A 24,692-nucleotide genomic window follows, 5' to 3' on the forward strand; every position below is an offset into this window, starting at 1 on the left:
AATACTTCGACTACTTTTGGACAACAATTAGTTGAGGTAAAAGGATTCAAAACTATTGAATATCTATTGAAGGATGGGAAGTTTGGAAGAAGGTGTGATCTAGTTATAGATAAAGTTAGTTGTCATGCATTTATGGATGAGTTTAAGAGTGTGATCATACCAAAATATGTTAAACACTCTCGATATTCTAGATGGCTTGATGGACAATTTCGCATATGTAAGAATACATTTCCAATTGGTACTATACTTTCAGTTGTTGATTTTGCAGAGAACTACACGCTTGCACCGCAAGAAGAGGTACAACCACAATATTACAATTTAGTTCAAGTAACAATTTATGTTCATATAGTTTATAGGCATGCACCTGATAGTACAGAGGAGGATCAAAAAATATTGAGAGAGTACCATTTTTATTTAAGTGATAATAAACTCCATTCATCTGAATTTGTCCAATATTGTTTCAAGGTCTTTTATGATAATTTAAAAGAGAGACAAATTCAAATGACACAACATTGGATATGGTCAGATAATTGTACGAGACAATTCAAGAATGCTAGAATGTTCTATTGGTTGAGTAGGACACATAAGAAAACTAGCATCCAACATGTGTGGAGTTTTTTTGAGGTTGGACATGGTAAAGGAGAACATGATGGTGCTGGTGCATGTGTGAAGAGAGCCCTTAGTAAAGAGCAATTAAAATTTGAGAAAAGAGCTAAATTCAAAAATGCACATGAGATTGTTGAATGGTGTAACAAATATTTATACACGAGATCAAGTCAAAACTCTACAATCAAAAGTTTCTTCTACCTAGTTGAAGGAAATAATATCCCTTCAATATATGATTGTGATACAATTAGTGGTTCAACTAAATGGCATTCATTTAGGAGTTTAGATTCTAACACTTGGACTATATGGATTAGGGAGCTTGCTTGTTTTTGTCAATTTTGTCTTGCAGGTGAATGGGAAGAATGTGAGAATACAGAATGGGTTGAAGATTGGCAACAAAGATCATTAACACCTACTGACATGCATTTTGAAGATGATATAGTAAATGAAGGCCAGAATGTTACTTTTACATCAGAAGACTATAATCGTATTTCAGACCTCATAGAACCTGGTATGCACAATTTAATTAGATTTTTTTGCGATCTCATGCTTCAATTTATATAATTTGCATATGTACACGAGTGATTAAAGTGTTTCTATACTTTATCTTATCTTGTAGGACATGTTTATGCTGTTATTGCACCTAGTGATAATGATGAACAGACTGAGTATTGGCTAGATAGATCTATGGAACCTAAGAAAAAAATGACATGTCATCAAGTAGACGATGATGGTTTTGAGTATCCAATCAGGTCTATTTTTGTAGCTGGCACTTGGCTACGTAGATACCTAACAAGAAGAAATGGTTTGCCAGCATTTGAAGACTACCAAACTGAAAAGAAGATTTTACACTATTCTATTTGGTTGTGGCAACAAATATCAAATTAGAAAGGTACAAAGGGAGACCCGCCAATAAGGTATTATGGACAATTTCAATGGACGAGCATGAGACAATCATAGATGCATTGCAAAAGAGAGAGGATGCAGATGGTACAGTGGGATGACTACATTTAAATCAAACACATGTAAGTTTTTTCATTATTATATTATTTTTATATATATGTACTTATATAATTTCATTACATGTATGTTTGTGTTGTCAATACCAATTTAGAGAACTTATATACCTTTTATTCAGGTCTCAATTACAATTTATGCAAATTTAAGTGTTAAAGTGGATTGAACATCAACATCTTGTGCAATTTCACATAGTAAGTGCATACAAATTACACATATATATTTACATAGTTCAGATACCTTGAATATTAATTTATGTGTTTATTAACATGTGTGTTTTTGTTTTACATTTTTATTTTACAGGACCTCATTTGAAGAGATGCGTTCAACCAATTTTATGTTTCAAATGAGTTCAGTGAACTATAAATATATCATTGACATTGTCTTACATATATTGTGAAATATGTTGTACAAACTAATTCAAAAATGAGAGTTTACTTATATTTGAAAGTTAAAAGTATGTGCACTTGATAAATTATTATAAATTAATTGTCAATTTAAGTAATGACCTCCTATTTTGTTCTATTACTTTTACATTCAAGCATGTTTAAATTAATGTTTGTTTGAAGTTTCAAATTACTATTGATTGTAATATTAAAAACAAGTGACTTGCACATGATAATTTAAAGATCATTACTCATTGTATTCATTGTATTGATTATATCTTTCATTACCAAACAACACATTAAGATCACTTACATGATGTACATTGTTACGTACATTACCCATACATGTGTGTCTTAAGGGGAGATGGGAGTCCCAATAAGTCATTATGTTTGTTATACATTATGATAGGTATTCATATGTTTACTACCACATAATAGGTCTTATTAGGTGATAATGAGTCTTACATTACCAAACAACACATTAAGATCACTTATGATACATTGTTAGGTACGTTATCAATACATTTTTTAATCAAGTAGGTCAATTTTATTTGTATGAATTATCTCAATGCATAAATTTGATGTGATATTTATCCAATAATGCTCTATAGATAGTTAAAATTATTGTTCATCTTGCATATATACTTACAAAATGTGTCATATGTTCATGAATAATATATGTCAGAATAAATAAAATGGTTTGAATATACTTAAAACATGGTGAAACATAGTAATATATGTACTACATACAAAAGCATGATAAGAAATCGTAAAAAAATAGTACATGGTCTAACATATATCATAACATGATCTATGAAGTGAAAAAATACATGGTCTAACATACAGTTTTAACTATCCTAACACAAAGTGTACATACATCATAAATAATATATATATACATCATAAAAACACAATCTATAGGTGCCAACAAGACCTAATCTATCTAATCAAATGTCCTCTTTGCTCCACGTGAAGAGGACTCAGATGGATCATCATGTGTAATATGAGTCATCTCGTCATGTCGGACACCTTGTGAGCTAGATGTATCACCCTGTGTAACAAGAGGCACGTCTCATCATGTACTTGCTTAATTGAAATGGGTCTCAAAATCTAGCTTGTAAATAAATTAAATATTCACTACATAATAAAATAAATTATACCACATGAGATGGGTGTCCCTCAGTAACAAGAGGAGGTGCACTGTCAAAACTACCAAATGCAACAGTGGTGAGGTCCTATAATTTACAATACATACATTTTTTTAATTTGATTTTAGAGCATAATGAACTATACATTATGTACATAAATCACAATACTGACCTCAAATGATGATATCAGTACCTCCATCTGGCTAAGTCCTGTGCTCTCAGCAACACTCGTGGTGACGTACTCCTAAAATTATGGATACATAAATGTTTAGTCAAAATTAAATATACATGAATATAATTACAAAGTACATAATTTTTACACTACATTTTTTATACACTATAAATTAAACATGTATATATAATGTATATATCATACCTGAGTGGTAGCCAATTTCATAGATGTGTCTACAGGTATGCTAGCACGATAATCATAAGATGGAGTCAAAAATAGACTATACCGAGACCTGTATGGATGAGTATGATATCCATGCTCCTGTTCGTAAAATCAAAACACATAAAATATATATACATGTGAGTCAAAATTGTTCAAATTATAAGTTAATAATAATGTACATACATAAAAATAATACAAATTATTTGTCTTCAGTCAAAAATTCATACCGCATGTATTTGAGGCTGTGCCTTAGTGGTAACTGGAGTAGGACTTGTACTAACATCAGTATGTGTAGATGCAGACAATCCCTACAAAATCAAATAAAAAGAACATATGAGCACATGTTATTAAATTTGAATTTGAATGTACATTTTTATAGCGTAATTCAAAGTGCATACTATATAAGGGACACCAACATCTGTAGGTGTCAGAAAAAGACTATACTGCCTCCTAGGAGGAACAATGTCATCCATCCTCTGTTATTTGAAAATTACAAATTAATATAGTTAATACAGTTACACATATATGTAGAAAGTAAATAATTATGTACACTTTATATTTATATTGAAATTAAAATTTTACCCGTTGCTCTTGACTCTCTCCAGGCTCTCCCTGCTGCATGAGGTCAACAAATGATGACATGTCTATCTTGTCACTACCATCACCGTGGGCAGCGTATACATCATCATCAAAATATACACCCTCAGCATAATGGCCATCGTGTGCTGCACCAGGATCGCTCTAGGGGCCTGTGTATATGCCTCCATAGCTAGTACAAACATGTCCAAGTGGAGGAGCATGTACCGCCTGCGTCCACTGCTATACTAAATTGCCTGAAAGGGTACTCAAATGGGTAAAAGTAGATGAAATCACATGATGATGGTGAGGAGCAGGCACAACAGGTGCAGGAAGAGGTACAAGGGGCTAAGCTCACCTGCGGTTTCTTTTTTTGTCACTCAGCTTTGCCCCAGGCCTATCTTGAGGCATCCCTCTACCAACCCCCTAAAATGCTTTCATATCAAAATAGTTGGGTTTCAAACCCAACTCAAACTCAGCCCATAAATTCCTAAGGAAGTACATGGGCACCTCATGATTAGCGTGTGGTGGATGGTCAAATACCATCCACCACCGCTCCCAAAAATGTGCTGCTATGTGCGGATGTGTACACCACCTAATGGAAATGTGAGGTTTCTTCTCTCTAATTGGTTCACCCATCTTAGGGTTTACAAAATAATGTTGAAAATTTCCTTTACCTATATGTAGGTTATAAACCTCTCTATATGATAAGCCATCAGAGTAGAAGGCACGCATGCTTTCCCTCCATGATCTAAATGAATCGATGTCTAAATCAAAATGATGAATGGAGTCAACCACGCCTTGCATGCTATCTACAAGATGTAGTAGGTGGGGGGGGGGGGGGGGGTGTCTCTCATGTTAGATAGCCTCTATATCACTCATGAGGTCATTGAGGTTACGCCTCATGATCTCGCGAAGCTCATCCACGGTGGGTGGTGGAGGTGTGGGTGTGGGTGGAGGTGGAGGTGGAGGTGGAGGTGGAGATGGAGCTGGCAGAGGTGGGGATATGGGAGGGGGAGGGGGTGGTGGTGAGTCCATCAAATATAATCTGTATATATATTTAAACAACATAAAACATAAAACACATCAAAAATACATCACAACATAATACATGTATGACAAAATTACTATTTAATAAAATTTAAATCTAAAATTTATCAACTAGATCTATATAAATATGCATATCTTTATTAAAATTATATCAATTAAATTATAAATAAAGTTAAACACTTAAATTAAACATTGAATACTAAATTTTTATGTATGAACTCATTATGGATTATTCATGTTCATGTCTCAGGATGAAACAAAGTTAAGATTATGACAAGGTTATGGTTTACAATTTTGTTATGTTAACAGTTTTCATGATGGCTAAGCTTAAGATTATTATAATGATTGGGATCCTTTAATGTTAGGGAACTTACCTAGGATTATGGTTTTAGTTACAATTATATTTACCTATATCGGATATTTATTATGGTCCTAAGACGAGAGTTAAGGTTACAATTATCTAATGAAAGCTTAGAGATAGAATTATGAATTGATTAAAAAATATTTATGATTGTAGTTTGAATACTAACTATTATCCACTTTTTAACATAAGTAGTTTTCTATCAACAACGACACATCCAACATGAAAAAACATTAAATACCAAGGAAAAAGGCAAAGACAATTATGCTATATATAGAAAGGATAGAAAAAACTTCACAATTCTTCAAAGAATCTAAAATCTATCACATGAAATTATTGTTTTAAAGTAGGTCATATGAAATTCTACAAAAAGCAGTTGGCTGATCAAAAATTGTTCTTGGAAAGGTGTGAAAAATGCTCTTGTTATAGAGCATTCAAAGGAGTCAACCTTCTATGCAATCATATGACCATATTACAAACATAATAGAATAGGGAGAAGAACAAAGAGAAAAACCTTGTGTGACACAAGTACAAATCTCAACACTTAAAATAGGCATCCCCATTAACTAAGTCACCTAGAGATGAGGGGAATTTTGGGGCTTTTGGGAATGAGGGGACAATTCTACTATATAGAAAGGATACGAAAAACTTCATGAATCTTCAAAGAATCAAAATCTAAAACTTAACTCATGCATTATTGTTGTAAACCTAGTCATATGAAGTTCTACAAAAAGTAGTTGGCTAATAAAAAAATATTCTCTAGAAAGGTGTCGAAAACACTCATGTCATAGAGCACATGCTAACAATTTCTCCATTGTTGATCAGATGATAGAATTATCGGCAGAAGTTTAGATTACATTGCACACAAACAAGATGTTACAAGAAAACTGGGACAAGACAATGACACTAATTCTAAAGGTATGTTCTGACTTCTTGTCACATTTTGGAATAACCATGTAAAATTCACCTTTGGCATTTACATTAGAAAGGGGGAAAAGATGTAAAGGTGAAAATATAAGAAGTTTCATATAATGTGTAAAGTATATTGAGTATATATGTATAGGGAAGCACCATCATATTATGTACATATACAGGTATTGAGATAAACATCTCTTACAAAAGCAATTTCAGAAGATCTCAAAAATAGAGTATGGAACCAAGTTTGAAACCTTCTTGCAAACTATAAGTGTAGATCATGTCAGGTAATGAACTAATTTACATGTGAACCCTATCCCTAACCATGTATAATAATCCTAATTCTAATCATAATCCATAATTCATTACCTTGTGAAGCTTTGGCTATCCATTTTATTGCCAAAGTAATCCCTTGGCTATCCACGAAATGGTCCTAATAGATTTATATGGAAGACCAAATTGATTTAAATAAAATGAGCAAGAAGAAGAAAAACTTACACCCAATATTCAAGGAGAGAATGTTTTAACATACTTGAATTCTACCAACCAAAGTGAGATAATTAGAGTTCCAATTGTTGAGTTTTCCAAAGATTTTCTTGTTGATATAAAGACACATTTCATTTATATGTTAGGGTTTACTACAGATGGAATCCCTAGGTACCTAACTACTTAATTATGAAATCTCCATCCAATACCATATTTACTACACAAGGTAGGGGACTCAATATTTAGCCCCAATAAGATAGATGTAGAGACATAAATCTTACTACCTGATACAAAGAAAAGAGGTCCAATTTGATCATTAAATGACTCGTGTTGCACTCTTCTAGCTTAAAAAGAATACAAATATATTATCAAAAAACTATGTACATTAGATACTTATTAATTATTTGGAGAGTAGATCCTCTAACTTTTAGAGACAACTAGTTATCTCTAAGGAGATAATGTAATGAGTCAATGTTCAACAATAAAAAATAAAGAGGATGCAAGAGGACACCCTTTCATAATTGATCTAGAGAGTCCTAAAAATTATGATCTAACCCCATTAATTTCTTTACTAAAACCTTGACACCAATCATAAGAGAGTATGCCATTTGACATTTAATATTGGATGGACGGCTTGCAACATCATCATAGTGAAACTCCATTCCACCCTTTTGTAGACATTTTCATAATCAATTACTTGAGCATGCCTACACTCTATCCTAGAAATGTTTCTCAATCCAAAGTCTTCCAATAGGTTATAAAATTCTCTAATATGCATAAATATCCTTAACAAAACACTTTTGTGTAGGGTTAATGATCTTGGGTAGGATATCTTCTAGTCTAGAGGCTAAGACCTTGGCAATAATTATTTTGTATGATACGCATTTAGGAGTGTCCTGTCTCTAATTTTTAATGAGATTCTTACCTCCCCTTGGGGATCAATTGATTACTTGACCTAGGGATTTTATGAGCCCTCTGTTGATCACTTGATCAATTTTATTAGCCCTCCATTGATTACTTGACGTAGGGATTTCTCATTACTAATTTTTTGGATGGAGGAGTTGATTTATGATAGAAATGGGTTTATCACTTGGAATAATGCATCTTCATTCTAGGAATGATGGTTCTCATTTTATCCCTATCTTCTAAATGATTTTGAACTATCATCGTCTTCTAACCAAAAAAATTGATAGTAAAATTAGGAAAAAGAACTTACTATATATCACTAGGGGGTGGGTATTTCTTTTTATAGAATAAGGCAATATTTTTTTATGTGGCCTTCCATTCTGCAAAAGTAATAAACATTTAGGCTACCCATCCAAGGGTCTAGTCCGGGCTTGTACTTGCACTGATGTGGACACCTCCACCTCTTGATGGTCAGGGAGGGTTACTTAATTAGATGCCTGATTCGTTCAAGTCTCTTCTAATTTTTTTTATGATGTATCATTTTGAGACCTTGATATCAATGTTTAATTAGTTTTAGGATTAGGGTCCAATTTGGTTTGTACTGTTTGATTAGGTTTACATTCTTAGGTCTCAATTAGGATAAGAGTTAATAAATTGAATTACGTTTTAAAGTGCTAAATTTGGTTTTAGATATAGAATTATAGTTAGAGCTTTTAGATTAAAAACCAACATTAATTCAAAAAAGTTAGGTTTGAATTTTGTTTTAAAGTGTTCAATATATTATTGAGTTCTAGTTTAGGGTGATTTGGTTTAGTCTTAAGGTCAACGTTTAACTTGGTTCAATCTTCTAGGGTAATGGTTCAATTTGGTTAATGGTTGGGGAAAGGATTTTTAAGGTTAAATTCAATGTTTCTACCCTTAAGTTGGGATATATAATTAGGTTTATGATCATGGTTTAATTCAATTTGGTTTATAAGTATAATATTAATTAGTTAAGGGCCAGGGTTACCTTTCAATCTTAAGGTTTGACATTTATAAAATTAGTACTCAAGGTAAGATAGGAAAGCTATTTAATTATTTATATATTACCTGGTGTAGGTTTTAGCAAATTAAGATTACTTAGGTTAAGATGATAGTAAGGGTTATGATTAGAGTTAAATTCAATACAAATTGACATTATAGAACTAATCCTAAATGACGCCCAGCCAAGGGATCCAAAGAACTAATCAAAAGTTTTACCAAGCAAGCAATAACATACACACAATAATTTACATTTATTAAAAACATAAGAGATTGCATTCCTTAATGAGCACATTTACATTTCATTTTTAAATAATTATAAACTACTAAAAGTAAAATAAATAGCGTGTCCACATGAAAGTTCATATTAACTACTTCAGTTCAATCCATTTAAATAATTTATATACATTTTTTTCGAATGCCACTTGGCAAATTAATTTAGAATGCACAATCATCCATTGTACATGTCACAGGGTATGAAAGGCTGAAAAAATATACATTTATAAAATAGTTTACATCATCCATTTTCGATCCATGAAACAAAGTACAATACAATTTAAGTAAAATCATTTTAAATACTATAAGTTTTTTGTTTGGATCCCTTGGCTAGCTGTTATGTGATTAAGTATTTTATAATATGTTTAGGGTTTTATTTATATGGTTAGGTTGAGATTATAGTTTAAACAATAAATTTAGGTCGAGGTTATAGTTAAAACAAGGTTGAGGTTATATGGTTTTAGGTCGAGGTTATATTTATTTGTAAAATTACATGTTTAAACAATAAATTTACATCTAATCTAATCATTCAAAATTGTAATAAATACATAAATTAAATACATTTCAAAACATCTAAAATAATAATTTTTTAAATAAACATTTACAAAACTATATTTTAATTAATAAATACAAAAATTTTAATATTTAAGTTCATTAACAATGTAAATTTACAATTTTACGTACATATGAAAAGTGAAAAAACAATAAATTAACATACATATTAAATTGAAAATTGAAAAAAAAAAGTAAAATAGTATAAAACATATTAAAATACCTGTGTATCAAAAACTAGCAGCAAGGGGGTAGTCAGTAGGGCTGAGAAATGAGCTCCCGTATGCATCTCTAATCGGGCTCCCATTTTTTAGGTCATGAAAATGACTTCTAAAATGCCAAAAAAGTGCTATATAAAAGTTTTACAAATTGGGTACCCGATTTTTAAGCAATTGGGTACCTAATTCTTAAAAAGGCGGGCGCCCAATAGTTAAGCGGCTCGAGCACCCGATCCATTTTAAATATCGGGTACCCGATTTTTAAAATTTGGCTCGGGTGCTCGAAGCGTAATTTTAGAAATGGGTACTCAATTTTTAAAAAATCGAGTACCCGTTTCTGAGAAGTACAATTCTGCGGATCTGACTTATGTGGAATTGCGACCCAACTTCTTGCAATCACCCTGAAATATAATATTATAACTATTTATGTGGAAACTAGCACCAATTGTTGTACAATGTTTGTATTGAAATGTAGTTTTACACTAGTCTATGCAGCAACACAAACCATCCTCACAATGGTTCCTTACTGCCTTACACAAAAAACAACATGATTTATTTGGATGCACACCTTAATTCCTTAGCCATATCTTGTTTGGCATCAGAACACAATTAATTTTGAATGTAGACTAATCCATGTTAACATCCCTCATTATCACTAGAACTACTGGAAGTGGTCTCCTCATGGTCAAGCTCCTTCAAAGTGATACCAACCAGCCCTCTACGTGTATCTATAGAGTCCTCATCAATTTTTGCTATTGGAGTGGATTCTTGTCATTATTTTAGATAATGTATTTAGTGGGTTTGTTTAGGTTCATTCTACTAAAAATTGATGAAGTGGGAAGGGCAACGGACAATGCAAGATGACCCACATTCATGGTAGAGTAGTCCAATGTTCAAAGCTTCATGATTTTATGGCACATGATTCATCTAAGCCACAAATTGTTAGTGGATTTCTTGTTCCAATCTTTCATATGCTCTAAAATAATGTTAGAAATAGCTAACTGTCTATATTCTATGAATCTATATGCATAGTTGACTCATCTCTCTAAACATGTTGCATGGGCAGGTGGGCATGATGCTTAGAGGTATGGAATTTAATAATAACACATCCATATATTTAGCATCTGGAAAAATATACAAGGTAGAGAAAAACATGGTGGCACTCTAGTAGATGTTTCCCCTATTACAAACAAAGGAAACACTTGCATCTCCAGAAGAACTGGCTGCATTCAAGGTATCCTTATTTTCTTGAATTATTATGTCTTAGGAATGACCATTTTTATTATCTATGTTTTAGTTCAGAAATGAGAATGTGGGAGTTAAGATTAGGCATGTTGATAGCTTCTGCTATCTCATTGCTCTTCCTTCTATTAGTATGCTCACATAAATATAGTATTAAATGTCAATCTTATCAGTTTATTTGGTAGGAAAGTATGTGCAAGAAAACATGGACTTAATACTCTATTGTTTATTTTTCAATTGAGGCTTCTTCCATGGAGAATATAGTAAAAACTATGCTACATGAAATAATAGAACTGAGACATTCTTTGGAAGCATCAAGGTATGTGTTTTGACAACAAAGGCATCTCATAATAGTGAACATCTTTGCAAAATCATAATATGTATTCTCACTAACTAATTTTATGCTTGCTTTGTTTTTATATATATTTGTGTAGCTTGTGAAATTGAATCTAAAAAATATGTGACACACTTGAAATATATTATTTGTTGGAGTAAGGCATATTACACATTCTTGAAGTTATATATCATTCTTTAGTTGCTAAATATTTCACTTCAATTTCATTTTGTTGTCATATTTCAGAGAAGAAGTCGACCATTTAAGAGAACTTTCAGCAAGCCAAGCTCAAGATCTGGGAAAAAATAAGTTATGTGTTATAGAACTTGAAGAGAGGGAAATTACACTAATAGGAAATGTAATAACACTTTTGGATATTCTGTGTATTCATATGCTAGTTTTAAAAGAAATGAAAAAATATCAATGTTTTCATTTTAATCTTCAATTTATATGGTGGTAATTGGTAGATGTTTATTTATGAAGTTTGTAGGGATAGGTTTCATTAGGAACAAATGATTAATTGATCCACTCTGTCGTCTTGAAAGGTTGAAGGTCTCATGAAGGATATTACAGTGGCAAAAGAAGACATAACCAGATGGAGGAGGACCTATGAGCTAGAAGCAAAAGCTGGAAAAGTTTTCATGGAGGAGTGCCAAGTAGAGGTATTCAATTTTTCTTATATTGTTGTGCTTGTTAGAGTTCATAGTGGACATATGCTATCTTTCCTTACATTTCACCTTGTAGATCCCTAGGCAATTGTTTGGATTGTCAATTATCACAAGAACATACAAATGTAAACATAATGTATATCATTAAGGTCAAAATGTACCAAGGAGTCTATAACAACTTTAAGCTATCTATTTTCATAGGAAGGAGACTTCTTTTTATTCTTCTTGTATGTCAATAAATAGGCTCACAGTGCTAACAAGCTTATTTAGTATTTACATTCGAAAAAAGTAGCATTGACAGTTTAAAGCATATTATTCCAAAAATCTTTCTAGGGAATAAATCTGCAAACCAGAATATTAAAATTTTCTCAACTAATTTGAATCCCAAAAACTATAGAATATAAAGAGAGGAAAACTTGTTGTTTTTTAATAAAAAAGGCAATTTTAATTGTAGAAAGGAAATTATTACATCAAGATATCCTCATCAATCCTTTGGTTTGTTGATCATGTTTTGTACCTCAAATGCATTTGATATTTTTTTATTGATCTCATGAAACAATGTTTAATGTTTGCTAGAGAAATTGCATTGGAAAATAATTTGAATGGTTTGGTTAGGTGTTTTCTCAAAGCTTCCTTCAATCTACTGTACAAGTTACTTATTTAAGAGAAATTATGTCATATTTAGTTCTTTTCAGTGTATGTCAAATCTTGTATAGCCTTTTGGTGTACTTTATGTAATTCTTTAGATATTTTCTCTACTTTTTTGATGAATGATTGTTCTTTTGAAGCTTGCAATGAAAATAGTTTCGAATCATGCTATTTTGATGCTTGGGATAAGAAAACAATTGTTAACAATTAGAAATATTAAAACTATTACTATAGAATCTAGATAGATGTAAATTTGAATGCTCTAATATTGCACACTTAAAATGATGATTAACTCTGCTGGTGAGTTGAATTTTTAATTTTCTACTGGTTGTAACAACATTTATCATTTAAAAAGGCTTGTCTTGATTAGTATGGCAATTCATTCAATTTGGTTGCCTCAATTGTTTCTAGAGGGTATTGTATTTTTGAAGAGATTGTACACTAGAAATTTAGTTTTGGCCATCTCATTCATTTATTAGGACACCAATCTTCTAAGTTTTTTGTCCTAATGATTCTTCACTTGATTATTTACTTTTAATGATGCCCGAGTTGAAATGCTCCTTGATATATTATGTGGGATATATAATATTTAGAGCTATGGAATATTGAGTAATGGTTACTTACCACATTTTGTGTAAATTGCCTAGAGTTTCCCTAATGAACCTTGTACTTTAAATAGATTCAATGTCTTTATTATGTTAGATTTTCATGTGGAATGCTACTCTTACTATGCTATTTCATTTTATGGAGATGCAACTGGAAATGTTGTATGCTCCTGGGTTCATGGAGAAGATGGACAGTTAGGCCATGGGGATGCAGAGGATCGCCATAAGCCAACAATAATAAGTGATCTTGATGGCTGTGAAATAACATCTATAATTTGCGACACTAATCATATAATAGCATATTCCGATACTAGGCTGGTGGTTTATAGTTGGGGTTGGTAAGGCTTTAGACCAAAAGTATAGTTGCTAGAATATGATAAGTATGTTTGAATCAAGTCATGAGTGTCTTTGGCTAGGCTGAACACATGATATATGAATTAATTGTATTATTATTTGGTAAAATTCACCCATTGAAAATTTAGTTGTTTACAGTTGGGTTTGGTAAGGCTTTTGACTAAAAACGTAATTAGTAGAATATGACAAATACATTTAAATCAAGTCATGAGTGCCTTTAGCCAAATTGAATTTGACCTATGAATTAGTTGTAAAATTATTTGATAAATTTATCCCCTACTCAAAATTATAATGTCCATTGGCCTTAATTTTCCAATTGTTGACTTAGTGTTTTTATTTGTCGATGAATAATTTTTCTTTGAAAGAGGCATGGAAGAAGATTCCTCATTACCTAATCATCAATATGTCAACTCGTTTGTAGTCTATTTTACAATTGTTGCAACATTTTTCAAAGTTTGATATTTAGTGAATGAAGAGTTAAGCCTACACTCACTTTAAGTTTTTCTCTTCCATTCATTTCTATGGACTTTTATTACATTGAAAAAAGTTGTGAGTATTCATGTTACTATCTTTTTTTTTTGAATTGTATTTCTTGTAGGTATCTACTTTAGTTGCATGTCTTTCAACTTCTGAGATATTTTGCTAGGGAACAATAAATAATAGTTGGGTATTTTAGTTTTTTAGTTGAGAAGTAAATCATTTTTGTGCCAACTAATAGTACATGTAATCAAGAATCAAGTAGTGGTTTGGATAAATATTTTGATTTTGTACCTTGTCTTCTGGGAAGATTTTGGAAGACTTGGACATGGAAACTCTAGTGATTTATTTATTCCACATTCAATCAAGTTATTATATGGACTCAAGGTCAAGCAAATAGCATGTGGAGATAGTCAATGTCTTGCTGTGACAAGAGATGGGAAGGTACATAGGTAGCTTTGGATACTTAGTTTAATTGTTCCATGTCCTATTTACTTCATCTGATGCATTAATTTTGTGAAATAGATCAATAATTTAGGTTTTCTGTAATGTCTTTGCTGTATTTCTTGCTTGTATGTTGTTTTGGTGAATGCATATAAGGTTTGTTTTCCTTTGAACATGTTAATATTTGCACTTGAAGGGGTGAATGGGATTCAGAAGTTTGATCATATCATAAGGTGTGTTTTCTTTTTCTTTTTAGAATAAATGCATCTTATGCTACACACTAGAGTATACAATTTGCATCCTAAGAAACAAACTTGCATGTGCAATCATGTTATGAAATGAACTTCAAGAAATGAACTTTTTATAATTGAACATGCATAGCCATATCTAATTTCTAAAACCTTAATCTCTTCCAAGTTATATGCAAGTTCCCCAACTAGGACCTTAATTATCTCTAAAATTCCCAATTGTGGTTTGGATTACACTTGTGAATGGCAACTTGTAACATTCCCTACTAGGCGAATGCTGATTCCTAGTGGTTAATCTTACATCACTACACATATAAATCATATTAAATTAAGAAACAATTACTGATTCACAATAAATACTTAAGGCTCAATTCCTTACTTTTATGCTAATTACTTACCTTATAGCTAGTTGTCTATTAGATAAATACCATTCTCTAATAATTCTAGTATCTAAATGTTTTATATACCATTCTATCTGTCTGCTACTGAAAAGAACACATAGCTTGAGAAAATGCAATGGAGTGTTTCATTTAGTGTTAGCTTTGAAAGGTGTTAGCTGGGGTGATAGTATCTTACAAGATGGATCGAAAATGTTTAAAATGTTTGGTAGACTATGGAGGCCATTAGGAAACTTCTTTGTAACTTACTATACTTTTGTTCCCAATTTAAATCTATATGCACTGTAATATAATCTATGAAGCAACATCATTTTTGTTGGATGTTTTGAAGTCTAATTTGCCAGAACATGTGCATCTTCAAACTAAGGCAAGTTGTTAATACGATCATGAATCAAATAGCTTTTAAACCTGGTTTAAAAGAACACTAATGTGAAAAGTTTGGAAAGAGTGAAAATGTAACTATTTATACATTGTTGATTGTAGAAATTATTGTGATTTTGTCTTTTGTAATTTTATTTTCCTTGTCTTTTCCTTGATTGTAGAAATTACATGCATGCAAAATTAACAATATCAGATTTCTACAATCCATTTGTAATGCAAGTTTGTTTTGGATTTGATTGTGTGTGTTTTTTAGCATCGTCATTTCATATCACTCTCTGTAATCTATCATCAGTCAGATGAGAGAGTGCAGGATGCATGCAAAATGTCAAATCATACGCAAGGCATGTGAACTATTTTATAGAATGCCTAAAAAAAAATTTACACCTAGGAGTTGGTCAAAATTTTGACCAATGCTTGGGTGTTTTCTACCATCATTGGTCAAAATTTTGACCAACACCTGGGTGTTTTCTACCATCATTGGTCAAAATTTGACCAACACCTAGGTGTTTTCTACCAAGCATTGGTTAAAATTTTGACCAATGCCTAGTAGTTTTTGACCAAGCATTGGTCAAAATTTTGACCACTACCTAGTAGAAGTTGCACTATGGATTTGGAAGGTTTTCAACCAATAGATTGGTCAAAATTTTGACCAAATAGTATGCTGGTCAAAATTTTGATGCAAATTTTTTTGACCAACCAAGGTCAAAATTTTGACTAATAATGGTTGAAAATGAGCTCAAATGTACTAGTGCCACATAAAGAAGATGGAATCTATGTTTTCACACCAAATTTTATTGAGCATTGTCATGATGCAAGGAAGCTATGGTGAACCTTCGATAGCGTTTGAATATTGGACATATGATCTTGAGCAGATATTTGATTTTAGAAGAAAATTAACAACTTTTTCAATTTGGAAAAGTACACAATTAATGCAAGTTCTAGCTAGATAAATAGAGTACGAACTTGATTATTTCCACATTGTAATTATCTTAGAAGCTTAGAGTACTCAGAAGTAAATTGACAAAATGATTCTGAGCAAAACCCTACTTCGAAAAAGGTATTTTATCATTTTCCGCATAGAAATTCTTCAATGAAATTCTATTTGGTGTAATCATGGATATTTCTATAGTTTAGAATGTTGAGAATATTGAGAGACCCAAATTGAAGGTTATTCTTGTGAAAACCTTAGAGGAAAACCCTAATTCAACTTTATCAATAACTTTGAACAACATAGTTTAATTGGAAGATGTAGGAAGCTACTTGTTTGGCAAGTCTAAAATTATTAGAGGTGAATTCATGAACAAAGATATGGAAATTGTTTTTAATCATGATATGACTATTAAGCTTGGATATGGGCATCTAAAGTGTTTAGACTTAGTCAAATATCACTTTTACCATGAACTTGATACCAAAGAGTGGACTCATATTATATTAAGTAGAATTCATAATGGAAAGATTTGGATGGGAAAAGATGTAGTTGACATTTGATCTGACCTTATTCATGAGGTTACCGGTCTAAGAAAACAAGGCTGTGTACCTATTGCTAAGAAATTAGTCAAGAAAAAGGTTGAAAGTTATACAGAGGTAGTTTATAATGGAAAGGCAATGGTGATCAACACCATCAAACAATATGATGTGAGATTCTTGAGTAGAATCATTGCATATTCTATTTGTGCAAGTTCTAAGAGTGATGAGTTGTTAGCAGGCTTTATTTCTGCAACTCACAAGATCTGTGTTGAGAAGGAACAATAAAATTTAAGTGAGAATCTGAGAGTACAACTCCTTGAGAATTTGGAGAAGATTAAGGGAACTAAGAATGGTGTATTCAGATTCTAATCTCTAATTAATCATTTATTTTTTCATGTACTTAAGAGATTTCCATTTTTATTAGTTATAGAGATTATGAGCAGTGAAAGATGCACTATGGAAAGGATAATAGATGTATGTATAATATATATATGTAGAAGGCATCCTGTAGAGAAAATCTTTGATAGTGGTAACTTAATAATGAGGAGATTTTAGAATGAGATGAAATAGAGATTCAAAATTGCACCTACAATTCTTGACAAATTTAAGAATGATATATATTTTATGGTGGATACAGACCTAACCTATATTGAAGCAATATAACCTCGAGAAACATTTCTTGAGCCCTTAGTTATGAGTTAAGTGATGATGTAGCTATTGGTTATGTTGATTTAATGTTGAAATATAAAATAGATCAAGCATCTTACAGATTTGGAACATATGAGGAATTAACTCAGGCAACTTACCAAGAATCATTAGAGAAAGCATCTCATAAGAATGTTGCAACTATAATTAAGAAAGCACTATTCAAGGCTGGTATGTCAAAAGAAGAATCACAGGCAGTTAAACAAATAATCTCAAGACTGAAACAAATTGGTGAACAAGGTGTAATGTATGTGACACCTCTATCAGTTGGCCAAGCATCTGATGTATCCATTACAGACTCTTATAGAATAGAGCATCCTATATGTTGTTGTATCATGCGAGCAACCAAGTGGATCTAAAAGGTAGTCAAAGAGAGCTAAGCAACAAGCCACTGGACCAGAGAAAAGAAAGAAGACACTATTGACAATTGAAGATTGCAGTGATGAAGAAGAAGTAGAGGAACAAGAAGACAAACAACTAGAAAAGATCTTTGTTTCCAAGTAGCCAGTAGGTAAAACAAAGCAACTCTCTTGCAAATTTGATTAGTTTGAAGGACAAGTTGCCGATATTTACATAGACATTAGGAAACTACAACTTGGAAAAGAGAAAGTTTTGAGAAGACTATCAGAATTCAGAGAGTCTATTGCTTTGAAGATATTGGCCATTGAGAGATAGTTGGAGGAATGTATCAAAGCAAAGGATACTTGTTCCAATTTCACCTACTCTGACCTTAATGCAATTGAGATTGCATCATATGCCTTATGTGCAATGCTCACTACTACCAAAGCAACAAAGGACACATGGGAGAAAGGTATGAATAGTCTAAAGGAAAATTTTGATGATTGCATGAAGATAATAGTAGCTTGAGGCAATAAGAAAGAAATTTTGATAGTTTTGAAAGTCTTTTTGATAGCAGATAGACAACACTTTTTTTATAGTTTTTGGACATTCTGACCTTTGTCAGTAATGTCAAAGGGGGAGAAGTTGTTGAAGAAAATTGTAGTAGGTTATGTATGTATTAATCATATTGAAAGGGGGAGCATTTATAATATGAAGTATATGAACAAATGATAAGTATTGTAAGTTTTGATAAATTTTTCGTTACTTAGCCAATTTTCCTTACTTTTTGGCCATCAATGCCAAAGGGGGAGATTGTTGAAAATTTTCTATATGTAGGGATGTAATTTTTTTCATTAATGGAAACACGTGATATACATGTTGTATAAAATCTTAGAAATAAAGATACTTAGCTTTTGGTACTCAAAAAATTGTCTAAGTATGAAACTAGTTTACAACAGTGTCTTGTTTTGATGTATAACTTGTTTATATGATGTTATATGTGAAGAGAGGTCAGATAGAAATAGTATACATGTTGATGATGATATGTATAACCTTGGACATCAGTACAGATAGTACAAAAAATAAATTCACAATTTACCAGTGGACAAAATAGCAGAATTAAAGGTAAAGGAATTATTTTGTTTACAAAATAATTACTTGACCAATTAGGGCCAACATCCTAGATGTTTACTCTAAGTTGGAAAAGTATATTGTGGTCCTAGCTGACCCAACAATAATTTGTGTAAAGGCATGGTATTTATGCAAAGACATCTTGCAAAGTCATTTGGATGTGATATGTGAATTATGTGACTGAATGCAAAGAAATGTTATATATGAATGCAGAGTTTTGTATCATATGTAGAAGCAATCTTGTGATCCAAGATTAATATGAGGTTAGAGATCAACTAGAAAGAAGGTACAACATCTATATACTTGAGGATTAATTACTTTTTTGGGAACTGAGCTCTTCTTGTAATTGAAAGTGCATGCTTGGGTAGTGAGCTCTTCTTGCTTCCACTATACTACAACTCCTAATAGGGATTCAAAGTCTCCTAATAGGGAATCTTATGTACTGAATGATTTTATAGACTTCTAACAAGGTTCATCCTCTAATAAGGAACATTTATGTTAGTACATCATCTAGTGGGTATCATCCCCACTATGGCTTTCCCTTGGCTAGGGTTTCCCTAGCTAACAAAATATGGTGTTATAAGGTCTCTTTATGCATGGTTTATTATTACTATTCAACATTACTTATTTACTTTCTTATGATTGGTTCAAAGTAATAAATAATATCTAGTTGACGAAAAAAGTTTGTAGAATACTGATTCACCCTCGTCTCAATATTCCTTATTTCTAACAGCCAAAACTACTAACATGCACATCAAAATGTGTCAATGGAGACAAGATCAAAACACAATAGCTTTGAGATTGACAAGTATGCTTGCTTGCTTTCTATTAACTAAATCAAACTGATAAATATCTAGAGAATGAACTACAAACCATAGAAGAAAAAAAATATCTAAATACTTAAATCAAATTTACAGTAATGTATGGGTGCATACAATAAACCTAGATCAATCACTGCTCATATAGGACAAAACTTCACTTTCAACAAAAAACTTAGAAATTCATCCACCCATTTGTTGATGCACTTTGATGAACTTTTTCTCTTGCTACTGCTTTGTTGAACTCTCCTCTCTTTTAAAATGTTTGGGATCTAACTTATAGAATGAAGGAACATTCCCCCCTTTTCTCTTTTGTTGTCTACCCAAAATATCTCTCTCATTTTCAAATTCAAATTGACCTACCACATGATTTAATGTTTATGATTGTTGTAGCTTCGAGTGTCTTCTAATGGGTAGGTGTTTTGGAGGCTCATGGGATAGTTGAAAAAAATAATTAAATATTCCAAAAAGTTCCTAGTCGAGAATTATATGAAGGTATTTGACTAATGCATGCTATATATTCTTATAAATAATGTAGGATGATGTGTTTCCTTGTTCAAAGTTACCATTTCAGGGGTTTGAGCCAATGAAAAATAAATTAAGGAAATGCATGAGAGTATGGTCAAGGACATGAAGATTATTAATCCCACTGGCTTCTTGCAATATGAAGAAAGAAATCAAGATATAGAGTCTCTGACAAAAACCTATGAGACGACAATGTTAGTCATTAAAGAAGAGAAGGATCCTATAACTAAGGATTTTACTAAAGTAACATGGGTCAAATCTATGTTGTATCTATGCACCAGCCAGTTTCCTAAGTATGTCAGCATGATCAACAAGTTCAAGTGGGAGAAGGACACATGAAGAGCTTGGTTGTTGAGTAGTCTAAATAATCCTAATGCATTTGAAATTCTATAAATTGTGAATTCTTATAGAGGTTTGAAGCTTTCTTGCAATGCCACATTGGAGTTGAAACCAATGGAAGGTGTTGAACTTGATTTGGCTCTTTAGTTAGTTTTATGAGTTTTTTAGTTGTTATTTGAACTTTGGGGATATGTGTCCTTCAACTGATGTTTAGTTTTGTGAAATGTTTGTTTGAATCATCGCAAGGTTGGGAATTTAGGGAGGCCTCTTGGAAGTCTCAAAAAACTATATATGTTGGAGCATAGACTTAGGTAGGGGTTATAAAAGTTAAGAAATTAGCACAAAAGATATATAGCTATTAACTTTCTCTTACTTTTTGATAGAATGAAATGAACTCATGTTCTTTGAATCTAAAGTATCTTTGTCTTTGAACATTGATAATAAAAGTTTAACATTTAGAAGTAGCTTGAATCTGTTGTGTTCAAATTCATGAAATTAGTATTTCTTGAGGAATGCTAAGTTTATGCCTTATTTGAATTTAATTGGTTCAAGGTATGTTATCATTTCATCTTTGACTATTTTTTTGATAATTTATCAATTTAGTTTGATTTAGAAGGAATGAAATTTTTTTTTTTATATACTACCATCTAACTAAGCCCCTTATCTAAGAATAAGATGTGCAACCTTGGGTACTTTTTGGTTAAAATACTCACTGATACTAATACTTAGCCAACTATTGTATATTGTTTGTCTCTTAGGAAGGCTAGTAGAGTCAAGCTTCTTAGCATTTTTGAAGGATAAAAATATGTTCACTAACATTTTCTAATGATGAGAGGCACATGGTTTTGTTGTCCACAACTCATCAAGTAATTCATATTTCAATTATCTTGATTGACATTACATGCTTAGGGAAAAAATTGTGCTTGGTCTTGATACTACTAGGTAGAGTGATTGAAAAACTGATTGTATGTATCATAATGATTTTATTCCATTTTCAGGATAGTGATAGTTAAAATAGTGTTACTCACCAACACAACTTTCATTTGTAGTTATCATGTGATCAACTTGGTGCATGTGGTATGTGATTCAAAAGGAGATCTTCATATTTGGTATTGGCTAAAATGTAACTCTTACCAAGGGGGACACTTGAACGTTTTAAAAAAGTAAGTGTTCCCCTTGGTAAGATTTATGTTTTAGTTTACCTTTTAGACTTTTCCTTCAGATTTTGTAAATGTTCATTATGTGATAACAACCTTAGTTAATAATTCATTTGTATGACTTAGCTTATGGATCTTTGTATTAAAGTTTTAATTATTCAATAAATGATTTACTTTGAGTGTAGCTAGGGTTTCCCCCTCCTTCTAGAGGGTTTACCTAAGATAAAATTCAAGTTCTAATTTTGATCTTGTGTATTTTGAACTTCTAATTTTGCATATGTATTCTCTAGTTCAAAATTTAACATCTTGATGTGAGTTACTAGCTATGATGCTATTCTATTAGTATTGGTCCATTCTTGACCTAGTCATAAATAACTCTTTTGGTATGTTATTTTAATGCATTCAATATGTCATTTTGTTTTATTTTTTGCTAATTGATATTAGAAGTTCATCAATATCATTAACTCACAAAATAAATGTACATTTGGGAGAAAGAAAATATACTATCACTTGGTCAATCGACAAAACTAGTTAGTTAATCCCTCTAATTATGATTGGTGGCGAGTTAACTTTCTCAAGACTCACAATAGTTGGTGAGATTACCTTCTTAAAGTAGGGAATCTAACTAGACTTAATGCAACATGAAATTATGCACGTATTTAATATGTATACAAGATAATAAATACACTAATACCCCCCTTAATGATAACTTAGGTGCACATAAAGAAAATAGATCTCAATAACTAGCCCTAGTAACCAAGTATAATGTAAGCTCTCATAAAGTGAAGAAAGGGGAAAAATAATTAGAACACCTTGTTCCTAGAGATTTTAAAGAAGACCAGAAGGCCTCTCTCCAAAATGATATTATTTTTGAAGTAGACTGCATCTCAAGATCTTGTAGACAAACATGAACTTGTTCCTAGTAAATATTTCATGAAAATATTAACAATCTACTTTGAGACATAAAAAAAAATCAAGTTGATGAGTTGAGAATACAATAAGATCCAAAATTATAATGCACGTGAATCTCTATGTATTTGGTTTGCTAGTGCTAGACTAAATTGCTACTTATTTGGATGGTGCTTTGGTTCTGACAAAAAAAAAAATGTTTTCTCTTAAATCAAATGTCAAACTTTGTGAGAATAACCTACCAAAAAATATTGCTAGTAGCCATGTAGACAACTCCCCTATGCCTTACGTGTATGATGATAAAATAATTTTCTTTTTAGTAAACAAATTGTGAAACTATAGCTTTGAATGGACTTGTAGTTCTAAGTATCACTACTTCCATTATGAGTTTGTGTTTTAAAAATAAAAATAAACAAATATTAGCAATCATCATCATATTACTTGAAACCTATAGTCATAATTAGATTTAAACATTACATATAAAAAGTGTGCACATAGTTTTGTAAGAACTTACATTTAAGTTTTAAAATTCAAATGAAGAAGAAGAAGAAGTAAATGGTAGTGTCTTAATAATAAAAATGAATTATGTAAAATAGAAAAATATAAAACACATGTAAAGAAGATAGGTAGATTATCAAATATAAAAAAATTAATATAATTAAAAGCAAAAGATCACTTTTAACACAAAATACCACATATTACTAATAATCAAAACACTTTCAAAATTTGGTGACTTCTATTTATGTGAAATTTGAGATTAGGCTTATGACTTTTCATTGGGATTTGGGTTAAGGTTAGGGTTTGGGCTAAAAATTTGTTGAAGGTTTATGGTTAAGGTTGATATTATGGTTATTTTCAAGGTATATATAAGCCATAACTATAGCTAGAGTTTGTAGTATGGGTAGGGTAGCGTTTATTAATACAATAAGGCTTTATGATTAATGTTTTGGTTACATTTTGGGGTAGTTATGTCTAGTCAAGTTCAATGCCTTAGGTTGAAGAAATTGTTATGATTAGGGTTAGGCTAGGCATTAAGGTTAGGACTTAGGTTATGGTTAGGGTTAGAGTCAAGATCATGGTGTAAATTATAGTTGTTTTTGCATAACATCTAGGGTTATAGTTAGATGGTATAGATTAGGGTTTGGTTAAAGGTTAAAGTTATTGTGAGGATTATAATCAAGGTTCATGGTTAAGATTGGGAATATGATTATAGTTATAGCTTACCAAATAGCCAGGGCTAGGGTTCAGAATAATTTTAATGGTTGGTGTTAGGGTTTATATCTAGTCAACTAATAATTAATTATTTATAGATTTATAATCAATATGATCATATTTAAATAAATAGAATTATGTCACCATGTGTATTTCTTGATTTAGAATAATTAAATAATATCTTAAATCAATTTTTATTTTAATTATTATAGTGGTAAGTGAATAGAGAATATAGGTGGATAGATTCTTATATTGGGCAACATTTCTATTCTATTTTTTTATTTTTCGCATGCAATCATTTTAAATGTTAAAATTAAAGTATGTTCTTTTTCAAAATTTTAGAATGAAATCTTTCATAGAAAAATTGGGATATGTAAGAA

This window comes from Cupressus sempervirens, chromosome 6 (genome assembly GCF_028749045.1).
Source record: "Cupressus sempervirens isolate cs-2001-9-10 chromosome 6, ASM2874904v1, whole genome shotgun sequence".
NCBI lineage: Eukaryota > Viridiplantae > Streptophyta > Pinopsida > Cupressales > Cupressaceae > Cupressus > Cupressus sempervirens.